We start from the raw sequence: 22,115 nt of genomic DNA, 5'->3' as shown, positions 1-22,115 counted from the left end.
CTGGTTTCTCTTTTTATGAAAAAATAAGAAATAAATTGCCATTGTGAGTGTTTTTAACCAGGCTATGTTCTGTCAGTTGACTTGAGCTTTAGAAATTTCTACAAAACATGGTGACCATTTTTGCCAACCCAGTCTTCCCAGAGGGCTGCTTTCAATGGGTCATCCTCTCAAATCTCAATGGAGACCCCTCCTGCCTTGACTTGGACCTACAGAGCTCTGGCTTGTTTCTCCAGTCTTTATCTTCTTTCAAGGGGGGACAATCTACTGTATCTGGGTCAGTCACCTCCCTGTTTCCTGACTACACTGGATACTCCACTCAACCTGCTGGTGTTGCCTCCTTCTGCCATGCCCCTCCTCCTGTGGGGAGAGCCCTCTTCTGTCATAGGTTGGGTCTGGATCCGCTGACTGCATGTCACATTCACTTGACACTCTTCATTCCATTGCTGTTTTCCATGCTCACACATATCATCTTCCCTCACTCACTGGTTGGAGTATACACCCCTTAACAAATGAGATGTAAAAAGTCTCTTGCTGGGTGGTAGTAGCACATGCCTTTAAACCCTGCAGTTGGGGGGCAGAGGCAGCTGGATCTTTGTTTGAGGCCATCTGGTCTACAGAGGGAGATTCAGGACAACCAGGGCTACAGAGATAGACCCCGTCTTGGAGACAAAAAGAATCTCTTGTGCATCCTTTCTCAATCTACAATTGGGAAACTTCTTTGTTCAGTCCAGGGATCAAAGTCTTGGCTACACAGCGGAGTCAGATAGGTTGTTCTGGAGAGACTGGTTGCTGAGTCCTATCTGCACAAATTCTACTTCATTTACTCTCAATGATGGCTTAGGTCTAAATGCTTGCAGAAAATTGGCATCAGGATTTCCATGGCTAAAAATACAATTAAAGTTGGGGAAGGGCATCCAGTGCCGAATGATAAGAACCATTCCCCCCAAACAACAACAGACGTTAGGATTTTGAGCTTATACTTTTATACTAATGGCTGTCTGTCTTTCACTGGTAAGAAAGGTTCGGCGTGTTCAGACACACATTCTCTGTATGAGAAACGATGCTGCTGGTAACGGGGATGGTGCCTGTAAAGCCACTTGTTAAAAAGATGTGGATTATCTTTAATGAAACAGAGCTGCCAAAGCTAAATTAAGAAGTGAGGACACTAAGGTCACACCACTTTACATTAATGTGTAGAAAACAAATTAAAGAAAGAGAAACTTGATATGTGGCCAAGTGTCTTATGAGGTCATTTACCATTAGACAAGCTGGAGCGGGTGGCTGGTGAGGAGTGTTGGTCTCAATCTTCTGAACTGTTTTCCTCGAGTTACTTCAGAAAGAAGCTTGAGGAGAAGATTTGAGGGCCACGTGGATATTATTAATCTTTTGTTTGGGGGTTCACACCTTTTGACAGCACATGCATTTGCATTTCAGAGTTTACAGGCAAACAGCTGGCTCTGTGGCCTCTTGGTAGAGCATTTGCCTCAAGTGTGTTCAAGTGTGACCTTAATCTCCAGTACTGCAAAGGAAAAGAACAGTTTACAAAGACACATTTTAGTGGTTTTCTAGGTTCTTTTTTCCTTCAATCTTCTAGGCTAACAGGTAGACAAAAAGGCGGTTTGTTTTGATTACATTATAAAACTGAGATTTATTAATTTGATAGGATCACATCAGTGCTTTTGGTGGCATATTCATAAACTGCTTTCTTAGTTTTCAGGCCAAGTTTCACTGTTTCCCAGGTCTGTCTCAAACTTCTGGGTCCAAACAGTCCTCCTACCTCAGCCTGTCCAAATACATGCATTCACCGCTATGCTTAGTTTACAGCAGCACATAGTTTGTTTCCAAGAAGAGATTTATTACGAAGTTCAGCCCTTGGAAGAAAGAGCATTAAAGTACTGTGTGGGAACAAAAGCCATCTCTTCCATTGTTCTTGCTTGTCTGAGCTCTGGCTGTAATTAGCAGAGGACATATTCACCCAGCATGCATTACTATATTAGTAGCTTCAGGAGTTCATCTAAGCTGGGATTCATCTCTCATTCCTGGAGGAAGCCTAATAAGTAGTTCACAAATGACTTCAGCACATAGCAGTGGCAAGCCCACCAGCCTCATGATCATCCCTGTTTGATTTCAGCCACCTACTCATCCATTATTTGGACAAATCCTAGTTTCTTAGTGTATCAGTGAGATAGAGAGAGCACCTTTCTGCTGAGGGAGCCAGGAGGCTATGCAAGAGAAACACCATTCAGACTGCTTAGCACTTTCCCAGAACTCCACAAAGATTAACGATTCAGATCACCACAGCAAGTCCAACAAAATGTCTGAGTTCCTAGCTCCCATCTTGGACTAATCAAAAGGTGAACTGTTTTTCTGGTCATTGAAGCAGATGAGCATTGACAGCCCTTAAAGTTGTTCTGGCTGCTGTGTGTGGCTTGGTTTTGTTATCTGTGTGTGAGTGTGTCATTGTCTGTTTAGTTTTGCTTTTTAAAAATAATTTTATTTGTTTTAAGAACTTCATACATGAGCCCAGCATCTACATCATTCCCACCCCTTCCTCTCCCTGCAATTCCTCCCATGTACCCTCTCCCAAATTCACACTCTCACCTTTAGTTATCAATACATATATACACACACACTATGTATATATGTATGTATGTATGTATGTATGTGTACGCACGTTTATAGATGTGTATACAATATATATGTATATACATGTATATAATATATACAGTTATCTGTATAAAATGTCTGTATACGTGTGTGCGCGTGTGCGCGTGTGCATGTGCGTGTGCGTGTGTGCGTGTGCGTGTGCATGATCGGCCTCCTGAGTCCATTTAGCATTGCTCATATGTACATGTGTATAGAACTGACCTCTTCAGATTGCACAGTCTCTGTGGGAGCTTGTTCCTTGAAGAGACAGGTTCTCCCTCTCTCAGCAGATTTTGGCCACCTGTAGCTCTTCATCTTGGGCTGCAACCATGTGGAATTTGTTCCATCCACATTGGCATTTAGCTGGTATTGTTGTTATTGTTCGGGCAGTCATATTTTGAGAGTTCATGGATACATGAACTCTTTTTTTTTTTTTAAACTTGTCTCAAGGCCTCATCCTTATACCATTCACTCAGTTTGGCCCAGTTTGGTCTGTGTGTTCACTTTGTTTGTTTGTTTGTTTGTTTGTTTTTATAATTTTTCCCCATTTGTTTTTAATTGTTCTTCCTCTACCCAAATGTGCTTTCAGACACACACACATCTATCTTGACTTTGAGTATTTGGGAGTAGACAGCACATGCCCTAATTCACCATGCATTCCTAAAGGACAAGGGCAGTCTCTTTCTAATACAACTAGCACAGAGTTGGAAAACCCAGGGCACTTGACAGTTTACAGCCCATATTCCATGTTGTCACCTGTCCCATGAATGTCCTTTATTACAGTTGTCCTATTCAGGATAGCATCAGACCTCTTAGCACATTTCATCAAGTCTTGCCAGCTTGCTTTCGTCTGGCACTGTTCTTTGGCGTCTTTATGTTGTGTGGTATGGACATGTTTAAGGGTTATCAGTTCCTAATCAGATTCCACTTGTGTACTTGTATATGACCATAGCTTCTACAGGAAGTCAGTGACCTTGTGCATATTATTAATCAGACCAGTCCTGATCACTGAGTTAAGTTGTCTGATTTCTTTGCTGTGTCTATATTTATAGATAGATGGATAGATAGATCAGTAGGTCAATAGATAGATTGATAGGTGGGATGATGGATGGATAGATAGATAGATAGATAGATAAATAGATAGGACCATTGCTAAGAAATTTGAAAGAGGAGACTTCCAGACCCTCTGACAATACTGTTCCTCCTCTGAATCTTCTGGCCCTCCACTTCACTCAGTACACTCATGGACCTTGTCCTTCTGATGCAGTGTTTACTGTGGTGTGTTGAGAATTGATGGTTTCACCTAAGCTGAGGCTGTGTCAGTCTTCCCCCTACTGTAAGGAAAACCTTTCCCCACTTGCCCATTGCTTTACTTGCCTGTGGTGACTAACAGACTTACAGATTACTGTTCTTACTTATGCTCAAATTGCTCGCCTGTGTCTGGGCAACATGCTCCCTGTATTTTTGCCAAGTATGCCCTGACTTACACAGCAGTATACTGCTTCAACAGGAGGAATGACAGCTCTGCTCCTCACTTTGTGTTCTTTGTAAATGGAGTCCCATGGGTTTGGGCAGTGCACCATCTGGGCGGCCACACATATCCAAGAAAGGGATGAAATTCTATGCTGCTGCTGCTGCTGCTTCTTATTCTCCTCCTCCCACTCCTCCCGCTCCTCCCGCTCCTCCTCCTTCTCCTCCTCCTCCTCCTCTTCATCCTCCTCCTCTTCCTCTTCTTCCTCCTCCTCCTTTTGATTTTATTTTTAGACAGAGTCTAACCATATAGCCTATGGTAGCCTCTGAGTTGAGATCCTCCTGCCTCAGCCTGAGATTACAAGTCATGTGCCTCCACATCTGCTTCCAAACTTAACATTGTTAAGAAGTCCCAATTCTGAATCCTTCCATATTCTGTGCCAGAGATGTTCATGAAATTTCTCATGTAAAAAGAAACAATTTCATACAATATTTAAAGGAGCTGACTGTGTCCTGAAGTCCATACTCTAACGTGGTGTCTGTAAGACACTCCTTTTGCTGACTTCTGAGGTGATTCAACATGCTTCAGACAAATAAAGACTTCTTCTAGAAGCAGAGCTCTTTTGGTAGCAGTCAGTTCTGAGAGAAGGTATGCAATTAGCACTGTATGTTGTGCTAACGGTATAAAAAGAACTCTGAAAAGCTGTGGTTGTTCAGGAAGGAGGTGGCTACTTTCATACAAGTGCATTCAAAAGGCATCACAGATAAACTTTATTTTGGCCTTCTACCTTCTCTTCACTACCTGATGGGCAAAGGTTTCCTAGGAAATGTGCAACAGAATTCAGCATTTCCTGATTCTGCATCCTTAGAACGTCCAGCTCAAAATTCAGCCCTGCCCAGTCACCCTGTGTGCCCACCCTACACCTCTTTCACTCTAACTTTCCCAACTGAACACATCTGTCCTTAAAAGTTCTTAAATGCCTTCCTACAACTTAATTCTAGCCAAGGGTTCCCAGGGATGAATGATTATCATTTTACAGTTTATATGGCTATTTATCAAATGTATTTTGTCTTTGCAGCTCAGAGTCAGTACAACAAACTCAAAAGTACATCTCATTTGGTGACCCACCCCAATCAGCCTTGAATCTAATTTAATATTCATAATTTGACATCTGTTTCCTTTAAATTGAATACAAATTCAGGGTCACACAAAGACCTGGCTATGATATACCATCTGAAATTGTGTTTATTGTCTCATGTTCTGTGAAGTGGAGATTTTCCTGAGACCCTGTTGTGGAGATTATCATAGCTCTAACTTTGTTTTGTTATGTAATTTGAAACACGATCTCTCTCCATTGCCATGGCTGTCCTGGAACTCACTATGTGAACGAGGCTGACCTGATCTCACAGAGATCTCCCCACCTGTGTCTCCCAAGTACTGGGCTTATAAAGGTGTGCACTACCACACCTAGCCTATATGTCTAACTTTATAAATGCCTCAACACATAAGCCTCCGAAGCAAGGGATTCTTGGTGTTTACCTCTCAAGAGAACCAAAAACCTCTCAACTTGGCCTGGTAATCCATTTCTGTAACTCTAGCACAAGGGAGGCTGAGTGAGAAGTTTGAGTTCAAGGTCAACCTGGTCGTATATAGCAACTTCCAGGTCAATCTGAACTGTATACTGAGACCCTGTCTCTAAAGACCTACAACCACCAAGCAGAACAAAAGCGTACCAAGAAACCAAATAGGTGAGCCTGGCTCTGGTGAGCAAGACCTATAGACCCCAACTGCTCAGGAGAGTAGGACCATTAAAGTTCAAGGGCCAGCATGGACTACTTGGTGAGAGTAGAAGAGAGGGGAAGGAAAAGGAGAGGACAAGTGGCTTGGATGTGAGATGCCTGTGTGCCTGTGGTCCACCACCTTGGTGGGTAGTGCAATTCTGAGTGTGCTCATGAGAATTCAAATCCCTCCATGAACCACTTGCTATCATCATGGATAACAGATTGCTCCTGGGATGTAAGCATCTGAGATAAACTCCAGCCACATTGGCTTCTATTTTTAAATTACCACCCTGCTGCAAATCCGGTCAATCTCTATCAAGCCATGATGATCTCAGAGCCTTCTCTCTGAGCTGCTTCCTGTGTAGAAAGAAGAGATGCTTGCACATATCTGGTACATTTGCTTATGGGGTTTGCACAGTCCTTCTTCAACAAAGCACCTGAGTTTACATGGCAGTGCCTGTTTTTAAAGACATGACATGTACAGTGTCTAGCTCATGACAAAATTACAATTGTGTGCTATCTAATATAACCTTGAATCATAATTACTGAACAAAAAGAAATGTTGAAACAAGTAATTTTATTCTCCTGAGTTACAAGTTTAATTAGCGTGAATCATCAGTTCACAGAAGTAATCGCTAGTTTTGAACCACGTTTTGTATACTTTCTCCGTCATGAGGGGAAAGCTATGATAAAAATGGAAAATAGCACACTTTCCTTTGAAAAGTCCTGAGAGCTGCCATAATAGGCCAAGAAACATTTATCCCAGCCATTTATCCCATTTATCCTGTCCGTTAATAATTATTAGAATCAAACAAGCAAGCAGCAGCCATGACTGACTTGCTCGTCCACAGTTAACAAGTAAACTGTAGTTAGCGCTTATCATTTTCTAGGCTGCTAACTCACCTGTTATTGCTTCACAGATGTTCACAACAAATCTGCTAAAGTTTGTTCCTTACTTGCATTCTGCAAAAATGCAAATGTGGTCCTGGGATGTTAGGTCTCTGGTGATGTTACATAGCCGATAAGTACGATTTGAAGCTAGGATACATGGCCTCTCACTGTGATCTCTTGGAAAGTTCCAGAAGGCATTTTCTATGTGGACAGTGCCATCTGTCTATCCTAGAAAAGAGAGACTGGTTAGAAGTAGCTAGCATGTCAGCTTCCTTAGGGCTCAACTGGTGTTCTGACTCCACAAGAGCAGTAAGTAGATAATGTCATTAGTTACCTTTTCACTGTCATTGGCAGTCACAGCCCAGCTCTGTGTGACTACCCAAGGAGAGCTTGTAGGACACCGAGGCCCAAGAATGGACTCTTGCTAAGCTTGGAGTCCTGCCCATTGCTGGAGGCCTGGGAAAAGATCTGCTGTCTACCATCGAGGGAACAGGTGATCCACAGCATGGCATGCTTGAGGACTGAAACTGGGCAAGCCAAATGGCAGTGGAGATAGCAGCGAGGGGGTGGTGAGGACGGCAAGTGCGGACTGATTGTTTTCATCAAGTCTTTTGTGTTAAAGGAAACAAGAGGGCAGAGGGGTGAAAGGCTTTTACTATTTCATTTTCAGAGAATAATGCAACCTGAGGACTCTGTCTAGGCTAAGTGGAGTAATTCAAGAGAGAGAAAGAAGCTAAGTAATGCAATCACCAGCAGAAGGGATCCTTCCTCACACCTCAGAGTCATGCTGACACTGACAAAAGGAATATTTATTTGCTCTAGTTTTATGTGGCTGGATGGAGGGGGAGGCTGTCTAGGCTGTTCATTTTCATGGCTGGATTCAGGAGGATGTAACTATCATAAAGGGTAGGGACTAGGAGGGAGACCACCCCCGCAAGGAATATCTGTTTTAACTCTTGGTACTTCTGGGTAGCCTATCTTCACACCAAGAGGAGGTCAGGGCTCTCCACACACGGTAGAGGACTGTGACCAGCTCCTATTTGGAGAAGCGAGGGCACAGGAAGCTTATGGTTACTTGCATGGTTTCTGCGATGCATTGGAGATGAGCAGGTTTATTACCATCCTTGGATAATACTTGGCCTGAAGAGAAAACAGGTGTGTGTGTGTCTGTGTGTGTGTGTGTGTGTGTGTGTGTGTGTGAGAGAGAGAGAGAGAGAGAGAGAGAGAGAGAGAGAGAGAGAGAGGTGGGAAGCAAAGGTTAGTAAAAGCTGCTCCTGCCTCCTCTCTCACACTCTTAATTCAAACACCAGCACGCCAAAGCCCATTCCCAGTATGCCTCCTGATACTCTGCCCAGCCCATTGTACTTGTATATGGTCAGATGGGCATTCATACTCAACTTAAAGCAAGAATGAAACATTGCATAAATGTCTACTTTCCTGAAAGAAGAAATTGAAGATTCCCACCAATCCTTCAGCTAATGTACTTCTTATTGCTTCAAATAATAACCCAGGGTGCACTGGCAGTGGGCCCTGGGTTCAATCCCTGCTCCTCAACCCCAGTAATAATGGAAGAGGAAGATGTGCTGACATAATGTTTTACTGATTTTGTTAAATGTGATGTTGCTGTCCTGATTGTGATAGGAGTTGTCCTTAACTTTTAACAAGGAGTTATTAAAAGATAAATGTGATTTTGATATAGATAGATACATAAAATGCATTTTAATGGAAGAGTTTTAAAGAGACTATGAACCAATACATTCATAGTTATTTGGCATCATACAATGTGACTTTTCTCGATGGCTCTATAAATACTAATAAAATACCTCTAATAAAAACTATAAAATCTCTTAGTTGTGGTTTCCCCATTTCAGCCTGTTTAATCTTGTACACACTGTGAGTTGTCTGCTGTATCTACAAATAGAAACTCTAGGAGCAAAAGAAATTTACTTCTAACACAAGCAGAAGTGGCATGTGGGGTTCAGAACGGGGCGGTATGTGGGACTCAGGACAGGGCAGCATGTGGGGTTCAGAATAGGAGTAGGTAGCATGTTGGGCTCAGAACTTGTAGGCTGCTGTTCTTCTACTTGGGTCCAGGTACTCAGTGGAAAGTTGGTGCTGGAAGAGGCTAAGTTCAGTTCCAGTCTAACGTAACCTATGACATAATGTGATCAATGTGGGCGGAAAGCTTGAAAGCCGCCTGTGACCACGCTGTTAATGGAGTGTTTATAGCCCGGGTGGGAACACTCGAATCTCACTTCGTAATTTGATTTCCATGTTGGATTTGTACCTCTGATCTTTTCAAAGGTTCCCTTTTAGCTCCTAGGAGTAAATTTGAGCTTTTTCTCTCTGTAGAAAACAAATCTTCCAAATCAAGTACACTGCTAGTAACACTTCCTGAAGTCACTGGGCGCCCTCTCTTAGGATTAGAATCATTGCCTTTATGACTCACTACCCAGGGAAGTTGAGTGCTGGCTTTCTCTAAAGACTGACCCTTTTTAGTAGTTGTCAGTAGACACAGAACAACAACAAAACAAGCATAGCATGCTCACTTCTGCCATGTGTTGCAAGAGGAGAGATGATTCAGACACTACCATATTAGTCTGCAATAGGGTGGGTGTGACACAGTGCCCCTAGCTTGTCAGAACTCATTTACAGAACATCTTGGGGTCTGACCCTCAGAGTGACTCAAACCAATGAATGAGTGTAAGGCAAGCAAAACAGACACAGAGTTTTTATCTACGGACATTAAAAGTCCTTGTCAGGAAATGAAACATAGTAGGTCATAGACATGAACATTCCAGTCCTTCACTTGAGCATTTCCACCCTTGGTGGCAGTTGTTGCTTCTAGTAGTCCTCACACACCATTTCAGCATCTTAGCCTCTCTCTGTTTGTCACCAGACACCAGGCTGGGCCTCCATCCACCCTGGCTTTCCTCCTTGCCCCCAAAGTTCCTGCATGCCTAATCTTCTTAGTGCCACTTCCTCGGTCCTGCCACAAGCCACCCAATATGTCACCTGCTCTTTCTTTCTACCAAGCCTGACAAGCTGAGTTTCATTCCTAGAACCCACAAGTTGTCCTCTAACCTCCACACACATGCCATGATATATGCACACCCACACATTCACATACTTACATCTGTGTAAGTAAATAAATGTAATAAATTTAAAGAACTTCTGGCAACAAGATGAAATCTTTCAATACTGTCATTAAGCATGATTAAAATCATTTAATAGGCTTATTCTAGGAATATTAAACATTAAGTCTCTTAGTCATACAGTGAGATTTTGTTATAAAACACTGATCTCTGAGAAGCCAGAGGCCTTTTAGTCCAAGTTTCTCATGATCTCAGACACTAGAATCTGGGCTGGAAAGTACACATACATGCCTTTTCATGCTTGTGTGTAGTAGCTAAGACTGCTTCACAGAAAAGCTTGTGTTCTGTGAAGGGTCAGATGATAAAGGGGAAGGGGTGTGTATAAAAACTCACCCTCTAAAGATTAACCTATCAAAATTTGATAGTTTTGCCGATATTGGGGGCATACTTCTTAACTGCATCCTATAGGGATTTTTCATTCTACATGTCAAAATCTAGGACAATTAATGAGTTATTGTGGTCACATATCTTTCAATAAAATGATTAAACAAGCTTCCTTATGGCGGAGAATATATAATATAGGTCAACTTACTACACTCAAGATATCTGTCAGGGGTCTGAAGGTGGCAAAGTTGTCGAGTGCTTGCTGTGTGAACATGGAGATCAGAACTGGATCCCAGAGCGCAGGTTAGAAGCAAAGCAAAGCAGGTATAATAGTTCACGTTTGTAATTGTAGTGCTGAGGACGAGGCTCTCTGGAACCCAGGAGCTCGATGGTCAACCAGTCTAACCTACTTGGCAAGCACCAAGCCATTGAGAGATCCTGTTTCAAAAACTAATGTGTGAGTGGCACCTGAGGAATGAGCCACAGCCAAGATTTTCCTCTGGCCTCCACAGACACACACGTACACACACAAGGGCTCACACATACACACATGCGCACATAGACACACCTGAACATGCACACACAGCAAAAAATGTATTAAGGAATTTGTCAGAGTTCTTAATGACACTATTATTCCTTATTTAAGGCAAGAATGAATGTTTTCTTTGTTTAACATACACCAGCAGTTCTTGACCAGATTTAAAGTCGCTTCTACTTTCCCACCCTGGGAACCTCTGCCAATGTCTGGACACAGTTTTGGTTATTGTCACTAGAGGAAGGGCAGCTACTATAATCTGGTGACAGAAGTCAAAGATGCTGTTGGCATCCTGTAGTCCTGCTGTGCATGGGCAGCTGCTACACGCTGAAGATGCCCTTGCCACCAACATCAACAGTGCTGCCAGAGAAGCATCCAGACCATCCTCATTGGCATCCTCATCCTCCTCAGCAGCATCCATTTTATAGTCTGCTACATACATTTTCCTCACTCTTCAGATGCAGGCTGTCAAACAGACATTGTCTGGAAAGTCAATGTCAGAGTTGTTTCTAAAACAGCCAGTTGTTGCCCAGACCATGGGTGGGGGTGGGGGGCTAGTTCAACCGATTGTAAATTCATGTTACTTTCTATACGCTCTGACTGAGACTGACAGCAGCCAAGCATGTCATGGCAAAACAATTCAGGGGGCTGTGGTGGAGCAATCACTTCCGCTGCTAAGCTTTGTTTATCATCCAGCAAACTGTCCTTAACTTTTACCCTTCTTCTTCCTTTGTTGGGGGTGGGGGGTTGCCTATAAATTCCTACCCTTTAAAAGAACGAAAACCTAGCAAACCAGGGCAACCTGGTTTTGGACTGTGAGAGCCATCCAGCTGACATGAGTCTTTAAAGGCTATGTTCAGGCAACTGCCTCGAGAGTCTAATCCAGGAAAGAGGGATGGCATTGAAGCAGGATTGCTACAGGTCTATGGATCTATCCAGATATTTGTCGACGATTGGATACCTACTGGATGCTAGGCAGTAGGTATAGGGAGTGGAGCAACAGTTGACTGTGGTGAGAGTTCAGTCCCCTGTTGAGCACTCAGGAAGTATGTGCCATGTGGTGGCTGGGCCATCTCATGTAATATAGAAGCTATGCTTTGCTAGGTATGGAAACTCAGCCTTTGGTCCTCCCAGGTATGGAAGAAAAGTTAAGATTCAAACTTAAAACTAACTAGCTATGGAGCCTCTACACCCAACCTGAATCCTGCCATGGCAGCTAAATCTTGAGTTCTCGTGAGCCTCCCGGCGTGGTCTCCATCCTGTAAGGATGAGCTCATCCTCACGAAGTTGTTTTTGTACAACAGGTGAGGACAGCCTTTGACTAGCAAATTGTGCAAGTGGAAGTAACAGATAATACAGCCCTTTGTTCCTTGGCCCCAGGAGTTTGGAGAGGCTGCCCCAGTCTCTTCTGAGCAGGCTGGGTTGTATGAATCATGGAGAAGGCTTATATTGACAGAGGCTGTAATTCTCCCTTCTGCTTTTCCAGATCACCCTTACCTCTTGTCAACCAGTGTTCACAGGGAGCGTTCTCAGTGAGAGCTCTTCCACCAGGAAAGGATTCAGAGTGAGTGTAAAGGCTCACAGGTGCTGGGGCATGTATTCTTCTCAGGTCAAAGTGTCTGACATAAAGACCAGCAAGATGGCTCCGTAAGTAAATGTACCCGCCACTGAGCCCGACAACCTGAGTGCAGTCTCAAGGACACACATGATGTGAGGGGATATCCAAATCCCTCAAGTTGGCCTTTGACCTCCACACATGTGCCTTGGTGTGTGCACCATATACAAGTGTGTGCCCATGCATGCACGCGCGCGCACACACACACACACACACACACACACACGAGAGAGAGAAAGAGAGAGAAAATAAATAAAAATCAACCAATCAATCAAAAATATGCTCATAATATATTAAGTAAGTTTATAATTTTATCTTTGTTGTAATTCATATTCATCTCAGGCTACATACATATGACCTATGGGCCACAGGCTGGGCATGTCTGAGAGAGACACTGACACTTAGGTGCCCTGAAAATTGTCTGCACACTTGGCATATATATAGTGCCACATTGGCCAGTACCAAGACAGAATCTTTAACTGGGTTCAGGAGCAGCTCTTCCAGTTGTAATGAGATTGGCCAGTCAAGAACCACTTGAGAAAGGCAGCCACTCTGGCTGGCACCTTTAAAGTGACTCTGGACACAATGTCCAGGTGGCAGGAACCACTTGAGTCAGTTCAATAATTCCTGCCAGAGACTCCAGTGCAGTGCATATCCTCCTTATGGCTTGAAACAGTCTCTTGGTACTGATGCCTTGGGAAGGAGGAACAAGAGAAGGGTCCCACTTTCACCTTGTCCTTCTGTGGTCCAACAGCTGCCTTCTTTCCAGCTACTGTAAGAATTCTATGAAAAGGGCAAGAGCATGGAGCTCCATGGTCTGCCTCAGCCGCTCTGCCACATGGTGTATGGCTTCTCTGTGCCTCCTTTTCATCATTTATAAAATGAGCATGACAACACAGAGTTCATCCACTTGTCACAAAGATTAGATGACACTTAGGATCATAGCTGACTTCGCTGAGCACTGAAAGAGTGACCTCAGCTACCATTACTGCTTTTTCTAATGCTTTTTCATTTGCAATTGGTAGGGAGGAACTGTTCTTAGTTAACAGAGCTCAGTGGGACATTTCAGTACAAACAAATCCCGAGCTCCATGGGTCTTTTCACTGGCTCCTGTGAGGTATAGGACTCTGCATGTCTTGCTCATTTAGATTGATGAAGCTGGGCTCAGGAGCATCTCTCCTGCTTGTAATGATCTTGTTGAGTGAAGAATGACTTGAAAAAGCCAGTCTCTGTGGCTGGTGGTGGATTCACAGTTCTGCAGTAATTAGTGCCATTTGGGGATGGTGTTCAGGGTAGGTGTAGGGAGAATTACTCAACTTTAGTCTTTGCCAGTGCAGTTCACATTTCCAACTCTACAACTTCAAAAATATTTTTTTCCGTTCCTAAATCTTCATTATACTGAACTTTAGATTGTCAGGTACTTGGAATAGCAAATGTATTGTTAGTAGGAGCTTTATAAATCATAAAGGATGGTTCTTTTATAAAGCATCTCTTTCAGTAGGTCTACATTTCTGTGGTTCTGCATACACTTAACACTTTTTGGAAAGGTGAGTATTCTTTGTGTTTAAAACAAATGACATCTGATCTTTGTGATCCTAAATGCCCTCAGTCCCCTTCCCCTAGTTGGAAGAATTTACTTCTAAATCACACAACACTTCATTGGAGCTATGTATGGCACAGTAGGGTGTAAAGTGCCCACCACATGTGTCTTCAACTTCCTTGTAAGCTCTTAGGTATATTTCATTTAACCTAGCATTCCTTTCTACACTACTTTCAGTATACAGGGCCTGTAGTAGGTTCCTTCATAGCTGAACACATGGGCAGCCATTAAATCACCATGGACATTACCTACCAAACCAAGCTTTCCTCAAGAGCATGTGCTCCTTGGAATAGCTTTTATTTTTATTATCATTCAAACATTTTCCTCTTACCCTTCATATTATTCTTTTTCCCCTTACCGTCTTATTGAACATGTGTCTCTAGAGTGCTGCTTAAAGCAAATGCTCTAAGGAGTTGGTTGTGTTGGAGCTGAATTGCTATTCCTGAATCCAAGAAAGGATCTAGCGTAATCTCAAACACTTGATTACTGTTAGTGTGGTTTAAGTTAGTACTCTAGCATGATCCTAGTAAACTGTGACAACCAGGAGAAGATCACTAGTAAGGGTCATAGGACTCTATTCACTCATCCAAGAACCCAGATGTAGTCTAGAAAACTAACATGCAAATTAGAGAAAGGACTCTGGTACTGGTATTTTACGACCACACATGAAACATTTGATAGAAGTATTCAGTGGGAATGTGAATTCATGGTCTCAGTCGGATACTCAATTACTTCACACCCAAGATCCCAGCAAGTCATAACTCCGTTGTTTAAAAAAGCTGCTGAGATCACATCCCAGGCTTCAAGGACCCTGTAAGTGCACTGGAAAAGAGAAATCTAGGGGTGGACTGTCAACACCAAACACCAAATTGATAGTTTCTTATATGGAATGCCATGTGTTGGTTTCACAAAAAAGTAAAATAAAATAAAAAATCTAATAGTCTTACCATGTAGCTCAGGCTAGCCTCATACTCAGAAATCTATTTCAGCCTCCCCAGTGCTAAGGTTTTAAGTGACCTATCATGTTTGGCTTGCCAGAAACATTTACCCATAGTTTTATAAGGTCTTCTGACTGAAGAGATAGCAGCTTAACCGGTTAAGTGCTTGCCGTACAAGCATAAGGACCTATTGGATCCCCAGAACTCATGTAAAATGCCAGGTGTCGTAGCACTGTCTGTGATCCAGTGCTAAGAAGGTAGAATTGAGTAGATTCCTGGGGTTCACTGTCACTGTGTCACTGTCACCAGCCCAGACAAATTGGCAAGCTCTAGGTCAATGAAGAGGCTTAAAAGAAATCACTGGCAAAATGAGTGGCAGCAGGGGAGCTCACAGAAGTTTGATGTCTGACCTCCATACATATGCACACATATATACATGCATGCACATGAACATGAACTTCTATATATAGGACCACATTCACTCAAGACCGATTTACCAGAATGACTGTAAGAGACTTTCCATGGTTGGTACCCTTGGCAGTAGAAGCCAGTGATGGGGGTTCCCTCTGTCTAGAGGCAGAGAAAGCTGGATGGCATATAGCAGCAACTTTAGTAATTTTCTCATGGCAATAGTTGCGGGCAACTAGAGTGTATTGTGTGAGAGCTGTTCCTCTTAGAAGCTTCCAGATTCTTGTTTACAAATGGCTTTGCTTGTAAAAGTGTCCTTGAAAACATGAGTAAGTTACCATGCCACGATCATTGGCCAGAATTTTGGGAAAACATGAAGAAGGAGGAGGAGGAGGAGGAGGAGGAGGAAGAAGAAGAAGAAGAAGAAATTAATATTTTTTAAAATAATTTACTGAGAATAAACATTAGCTTTAAATAGGTTATTTCCTTTTAAAAAAAAATCGTGGTGGAAATACTGTTTTACTCAATCTGTAATCATGACTAGAAGTCATGACCGCTGAGGGAGGGTCCTGCTGTTTCTTGGAAAAGCCCAGCCAAGCAGGAAATACTCTTCTTATCCATAAACCCTATCAGTTCATCCCTCTGAAAACCATTGAGAAGTTTTGAACTGTGTGCTTTTCAGATTCTTGTCCATGGTATGCAGGGCTTCAATTAATTGCAGGCCATTGTTGGCCCTTAGTGGTTTTCAGTCCATGCAAACTGCTATATTTAAAAAAGAAAGAAAACTAAACATTGACTGGGTGGCCTAGAAATAGAAATGTCTCAGAGTTTAGGGTGCTGGGAAGTCCTAGGTCAAGGAAGAGGCAGGCTAAGGACAGTACAGGTTCAAACACCGTACCTTCTTCCTGTGTCTTCTCAGAGTGGAAAGGTGAAGCTCTCCCTGGGATCTTTAAGAAGCACTAGTCCCATCTGTAAGGGCTGCACCCTCATAAACTTAACCCAGAGCACCAGCTCACACCATAGAAGGATTGGATTTGAGCCTGTCAGTGTTGGGGAGGCCACATGGGTACTCCTACCTCAGTGGTAGACAGAAGTCCCTCTTGCTACATGGGACCTGGTTCTGCCTGCGTGCAGTATTTCACATTATAATCAGGAAGCAGTTGCCCTTCAGGTAGCTTTCTTAACATCTTCCTGGTAAGCTTTACTATTTGCTCTGTAGTTAAAAAACAAAAGCAGATTTATTTGAGGCAGTAGAGGAGTCTCAGCAATCTTTTAAATCTGTAGAGAGTGAAGGGAGTGTGGGACAGGAACACTTTATCCCGAATGCTCCCTCTGGTATCTGCTGTGATAACTTCTATGGAATGGAAAGTAGCTAAGAGTGGTCAGACAAAGAGGAAGACTGGATGAAGCTATGGCCAAAGTGGAAGATGGCCAAAGTGAAGCTGCCTAGTAAACACTGGTGTTCCTCTGTTGAAAAAAAAAATACCCAAGATAGGTTCATCCTTACTATTCTAGCAATCCCCGGGCCAACTCTCTTCTTCAGGACTCTTTGAGAGCCACTTTTCTATGCCACGGCTCTGACCTCTCGCCCTATTTCCTGGGAGTGAACCCAAGCCAAGTCTGGTGCCCATTCAGCAGACAGGCCAGTTTAACCAGTCTTCCCAGCTCCTTTAACATTGCAGCACCACTCTGGAGAGCCACGTGGGTTGTTCCCTTTGTGATGGTGAGATGGAAGGCAGGCGTGGAGGCTGCACTGGGTGGGACTCCCTCTCCTGTGACTCACTGGGTGTCACTCCTTTGGGTGTGTTAGCACCCTCTCCCGCAGATGTCCTTTGCCTTCCGGGTGTAGCACCTAGAGCTCCCCCCTAACTTCTGGAAGTATTCCCAGTGGGTAATTGCTTTCTCTCTTCTGAAACTCAGTGGCCTAGGTGTGTCTTTTTCCTAGGCCAAATGTTGTACCTTGTACCTCTCAGAAGAAATATTCCTGTTTGTCAAGGGGTGGTATGTGCCCTGTAGAGTTTTGATGATAAGAAATAGTATTTCCCTTTTGCATATGGTTGTGATACTGATAACCTAAAGGGAGATTGAGATACAGAGATATAATTCTCTGTATTAGAATGAGGCATTCTCATTCACAACCAATGCCAAGTCGCTAAAAGAGAAAAAACACAATACCCATAGTCCCACCTTTTCCCTATGCATGTATTTACCAGCTGTTTGGCCATCCATCTCTCCCTTACCTCCCTTACCTCCATCCCTCATCCATCTCATTCCTTCCCTTCACGTTTTCTCTAAGGTCACTAGCCCATCCTAGCCCATCCTAGTGAAGTGGTTTTTAAAGTCCTTCTTTCCTTCACAGTTCTCTCCTTGACATTTGTGGACTTCTTGGGCTGCCAGAACATCACATCCCTCTCTCTCCCTCCAAGCTCCCTCACTCATAGAGCCACCACCTTTGTGGCCTTGTGTCACCTGGAATGCATCTTGGGCTCCATCCTTTTCCCTCCTGAGCTATATCTGAAGAACACCCAGTGTCAGTTCAGTACAGCTCCCTCCACACTTCCTGTACACCCTAAACCTGCCCTTCTTCCTACATCCTGTTTGGTGGCATCACCACCCAGGCCAGAAAACAGGGAGTCTTTCCACAGTTTTGTCCTCCACATCCTGTGATGAAAGGTCCCTGGGATTCTATCTTCTCTGAATATCAAATGTGCTTAAAAAAACAAAACAAAACAAAACCTGCTGCCCTCATTCAAACCCATCTTTCACTTACCACAGCCTTTGAGCTGCCAAACTTTACCCCAAACTTTACCACCCACAGAGTCGCCAGAGATTTGCAGTATTTAAAACCTTCCTGCCCTTCATGGTCATCTTACTCACTCTCATGGATCTCCAGGCCAAGAGAATGTCTGAGCAGGTGCCAGGCACACCAAGCAGTGTGTTCCCCCTCTCTGTCTGCCTGTGTATCTGTAGCATTCTGTGGACATTCCCTGTGTGGACTGTGCTATCATCACGTCCTCCTGTCGGTCATATGACTTCCCCACCTGGACTTATTGAAGCCTCTTCCAATTCACCCTTAGCTTTCATGGTCTCATTAGGATGGTCCCCTTCTCTGGCAGTGCCTGAGCTGTCTGAGAATGGGTACATGAGAGCTGGTAAGAATTCCTCCTGTTCCTCCAGTATCTGTCAGTAGAACTGGCTCTAATAAGACAATGCATTTTAAACTCATTACTTGTATTTAGGACATTTGCATTTTGGATAAAACCTGGAATATGTTGCTACTGTAAACAGCTCGGGCTTCAAAACACTCTGCAAAGCCAGATTCTAACTCTACTCTAAACTCTACGGGAACAATATTTTCCAGGCAAACTCAGTCATTTGGATTCCCATTTAGATTCTTGGTGTGGGGCCCTGCACATAGAAGTGCTTTCTCCCCTCTCCTGACTCTTGTCCCTGTGATGCTGATATCTCGTGTTGTTCCGGAGATCTGGAAAGCATTCGTCTCTATTACTGGGAAAGTTGACTTTGTTTCTTTTCTGTTGTTGTGACAAAATACCCTGACAGAAGCAGCTTAAGTGTGAAAGGGTTTATTCCGCCTCACAGTTCAAGGGCATGGCCGTCAGGGTCGGAAAAGTCAAAAGGACAGGAGCAGACAAGCTTTGTTACATTGTGCTCACATTTGGGAAGCAAGGACCAGTAAGAACTGGTACTCAGCTCACTTTCTACATCTCCTGCCATCCAAGATCCCTGTCCAAGGAGTGGTTCTGCCTCAGCCAAGATGGAATTTACCACATCAGTTAGCTTAATCAAGAGAGTCTTTCTTTTCCTTAATCTATGCAGTTGCTCTCAGGTGTGCCTGTACCTTCACACGCTCTGACTCTAGCTCCTGTCTAACTGATACATACCACTATCACAGCAATAAAAGTGACAAGTGGATTCTTGGACAGTTGTGGCGGAGCCTTCACTGGGGCCAGTAAAACAGGTTTACTGTTCAAATCAAATGTAGACTAATTGTCCACCTTCTAAAATGACACTGAGTACATGCTGTTAACTCTCAAAGTGGAGTTTTCTTCTTAGATGTGTTAAAATAAATGTTAGGCTTTTTACTTTCAGAGAACTGTGTTTTGCAGGTTCTTGATTCTTTGTTGGAGGGAGGTATGGTTTCGAGGACAGGGTTTCTCTGTGTAGCCCTGGCTGTCCTAGAATTCACTTTGTAGTTTAGGATGGCCTTGAACTCAGAGATCCACCTGCCTCTGCCTCCCCAGTGCTGGGAATAGCAGCATGGGCCACCACCACCTGACCCAGATTCTTATCCAACTCCAGATCCCGTTAAACCTCCACGTCCATGTTGTTTGTATGTGAGAAAGTGAAAAGAACATGTGAAAGAGAGTAGGACCTGGCAGTAAGCTTAGGTGATAAAGATGCTGAGTGCCAAACCCTCCAAACTTAATTCACAAACCATGAACATGGCAGAAGGAGAAAATGGACTCCTGTAACTTGTCCCCTTGATCACCATGGGTGTATACTCAAAGCAATAATAAATAATAAACAAACAAACAAATGGGATAAAAAGAAACTTACGAAAGGAGTATATCCTCTGTAAATTAATGGAACTTGGGTTACAGCTAGATGTCTTTCACTAAGTATTAGGAGAATAAAAGATTTAGTTTGATTCTTTGGCTTAATGGATCAACATGTTTGTTACCTTTGAGTTTATGCTAAAGACTATGACACCTGTGTTAGCTGTTGTTAAGGAACGTATATCCATAATGCAAATCAATTGGTAAGGGAGGAAGGCTCTCACTGTGTAACCCAGGCTGACCTGGAACTCACTGTGTACCATAGACTATCTGGAACTTAGGATAACGTCTTGACTCTGCCCTCAGTCACAAAGGAAGTGGTATTAAGCAAACATGTATACCATGTTTGCTTGTCTTTAAGCAATATTTTTTAAATGCTGTATAGAAACATAAGTAGAGAACTTCTGGGGCTTTGCAGAAAATTGAAAGACTCAGAGATATATCTCAGATCATTAAACTGCCCCATCTTACTTTGTTAGGGTTTGTGTTTGACATGAAGCAGGTACACAATTAGATTCATAAGATTAAAGCCTGGAGCCGTGAGTGCTGGCTGATGGCTCTGGTTGTTGAGAGGGACTTAGAGATTAAATGTTTGTGTTTGTATCTTGCCCTTGGTCATATAGCCTGCTGTCAATTTGTCCTCATTTAAATAACTAAGAAAATTATCGATATTTCAAGTATTTTTTTTTTTATCTGCCAAGCATTCCGTGTGAAGTCATGGCTTTATTGGTTTATGGACCCTGTGTTTCACCTATCAACAGCAGAGGCAGAACCTACATTCCACCACTGGTTTTTCCAGAGTATTTGTAGCACTTTCTCAACAGCTGCAAGATTGCCAACCCAGTTTTGGTATGTGGACCTCCCAGCTAGCCAGAAACCAAGTGTAATTTAAAATCACTCCTGTGTTGCATAACCATGTATAACTCTGGCACTAAATTATAGTTAATGATTTTCCTCAGAGTTAATCTCATATTATTATGTGGTGGTCAGATTTTCCTGAAAAGTAGAGAGGGAAAATGATCCCAAGTTCACCATTGTAGCCTACTGGTCTACCACCTCCTTGGGTTTTCAGTGGCTAGATCTCAGAACAGGGAAGTGCCTCTATTATATATAAGTATACCCCGATGTAAGATCTTTTTCTTCCATGCCCTTTCTTGGGTTGCCTCCGCTGTAGAATTCATTAATAAAACACTTGCTGAGGGAAGACATAGCAAGCCCTGTAGCAGTCCTGGGAGACAAAGAGATCACAAGCCTTCCTGGAAGGAGCAGGCATTCCCTGACAGTATAAGCCAATACGAAGCCTTGTAGAGAAAAAGCACACTGCTGTTAAATACAAGCAGACCAGGTAAACCTGGAGGAACTATGGGGTGATGCTCCTGCCGGCTCCTAGATATAGCTGTGGCCAGGGAAGAAGGATGACCTAGGTAGGAAAGGAGAGAGGGGTTGGAGGAGCAGGGACTTTGTCAAGGGAATAAAATTATGCATTTAAAACTCTACAGTTGGCAATTCCCATTCCCTGAAGGAGAGGCAAGCATACTCAGACAGACCTCAAAAGGTATGCACCTTCCTCCCGCCTGTTTGCAATGGTCTGAACAGTTATCTCTTCATGTGTCCACGGTTCGGCAACCTCATCCATCTGCCATGCATGTCAGACTGATTCAGAATTTGCTTTTTTGGTGTTTCCTTCCACCAGAGCTGGAGTGTTAACTTATCCCAGTCCCAGGTCTACATTGCAAGCTCATGACAATGATGGTGGTGGTGGTGGTGGTGGTGGTGGTGGTGGTGGTGGTATGTTTCTTGTGGACTCTCCTTCTAGTACCTGCTCTAACTGCTGAACAACCTAGAAAGATAGTTACCCCTCTCCAACCTGCCCTTCTCTACCCCTCACACTCACTGTAAGATGTGCTGGTAAAGTAAGAAATTTAAAGTCATGGTAATTAATCCTATTGAACAATTGTTGAGACCAAAGGTTGAACAAACAAAGTAGAGAAACATAGTTAAATGGGTAATCCACGTTGGATCTGACCCCTCGTGCGATTTACATAAAGCATGAAGCATCTTTCTAAGGATGTTTGTCAGAAGGAACCCCTGACTAAAAAGACAGGTGGATAGATAGACAGATAGATAGATAGATAGATAGATAGATAGATAGATAGATAGATAGATAGATAGAT

The 22,115-nt window shown here is 43.2% G+C and overlaps 1 protein-coding gene across 2 annotated transcripts in view; it reads left to right on the top strand.

Moving 5' to 3' along the window:
• Garem1 (GRB2 associated regulator of MAPK1 subtype 1) overlaps positions 1 to 22,115 on the top strand; it is a 178,406-nt gene that overhangs the window by 65,294 nt on the left and 90,997 nt on the right. The window lies entirely within an intron of this gene.

Source organism: Grammomys surdaster, unplaced genomic scaffold, assembly GCF_004785775.1.
Source record: "Grammomys surdaster isolate TR1022 unplaced genomic scaffold, NIH_TR_1.0 243, whole genome shotgun sequence".
Classification (NCBI taxonomy): Eukaryota; Metazoa; Chordata; class Mammalia; order Rodentia; family Muridae; genus Grammomys; species Grammomys surdaster.
The sequence above is the reverse complement of the archived record's forward strand: the minus strand, read 5'-3'. Positions and strand labels throughout refer to the sequence as shown.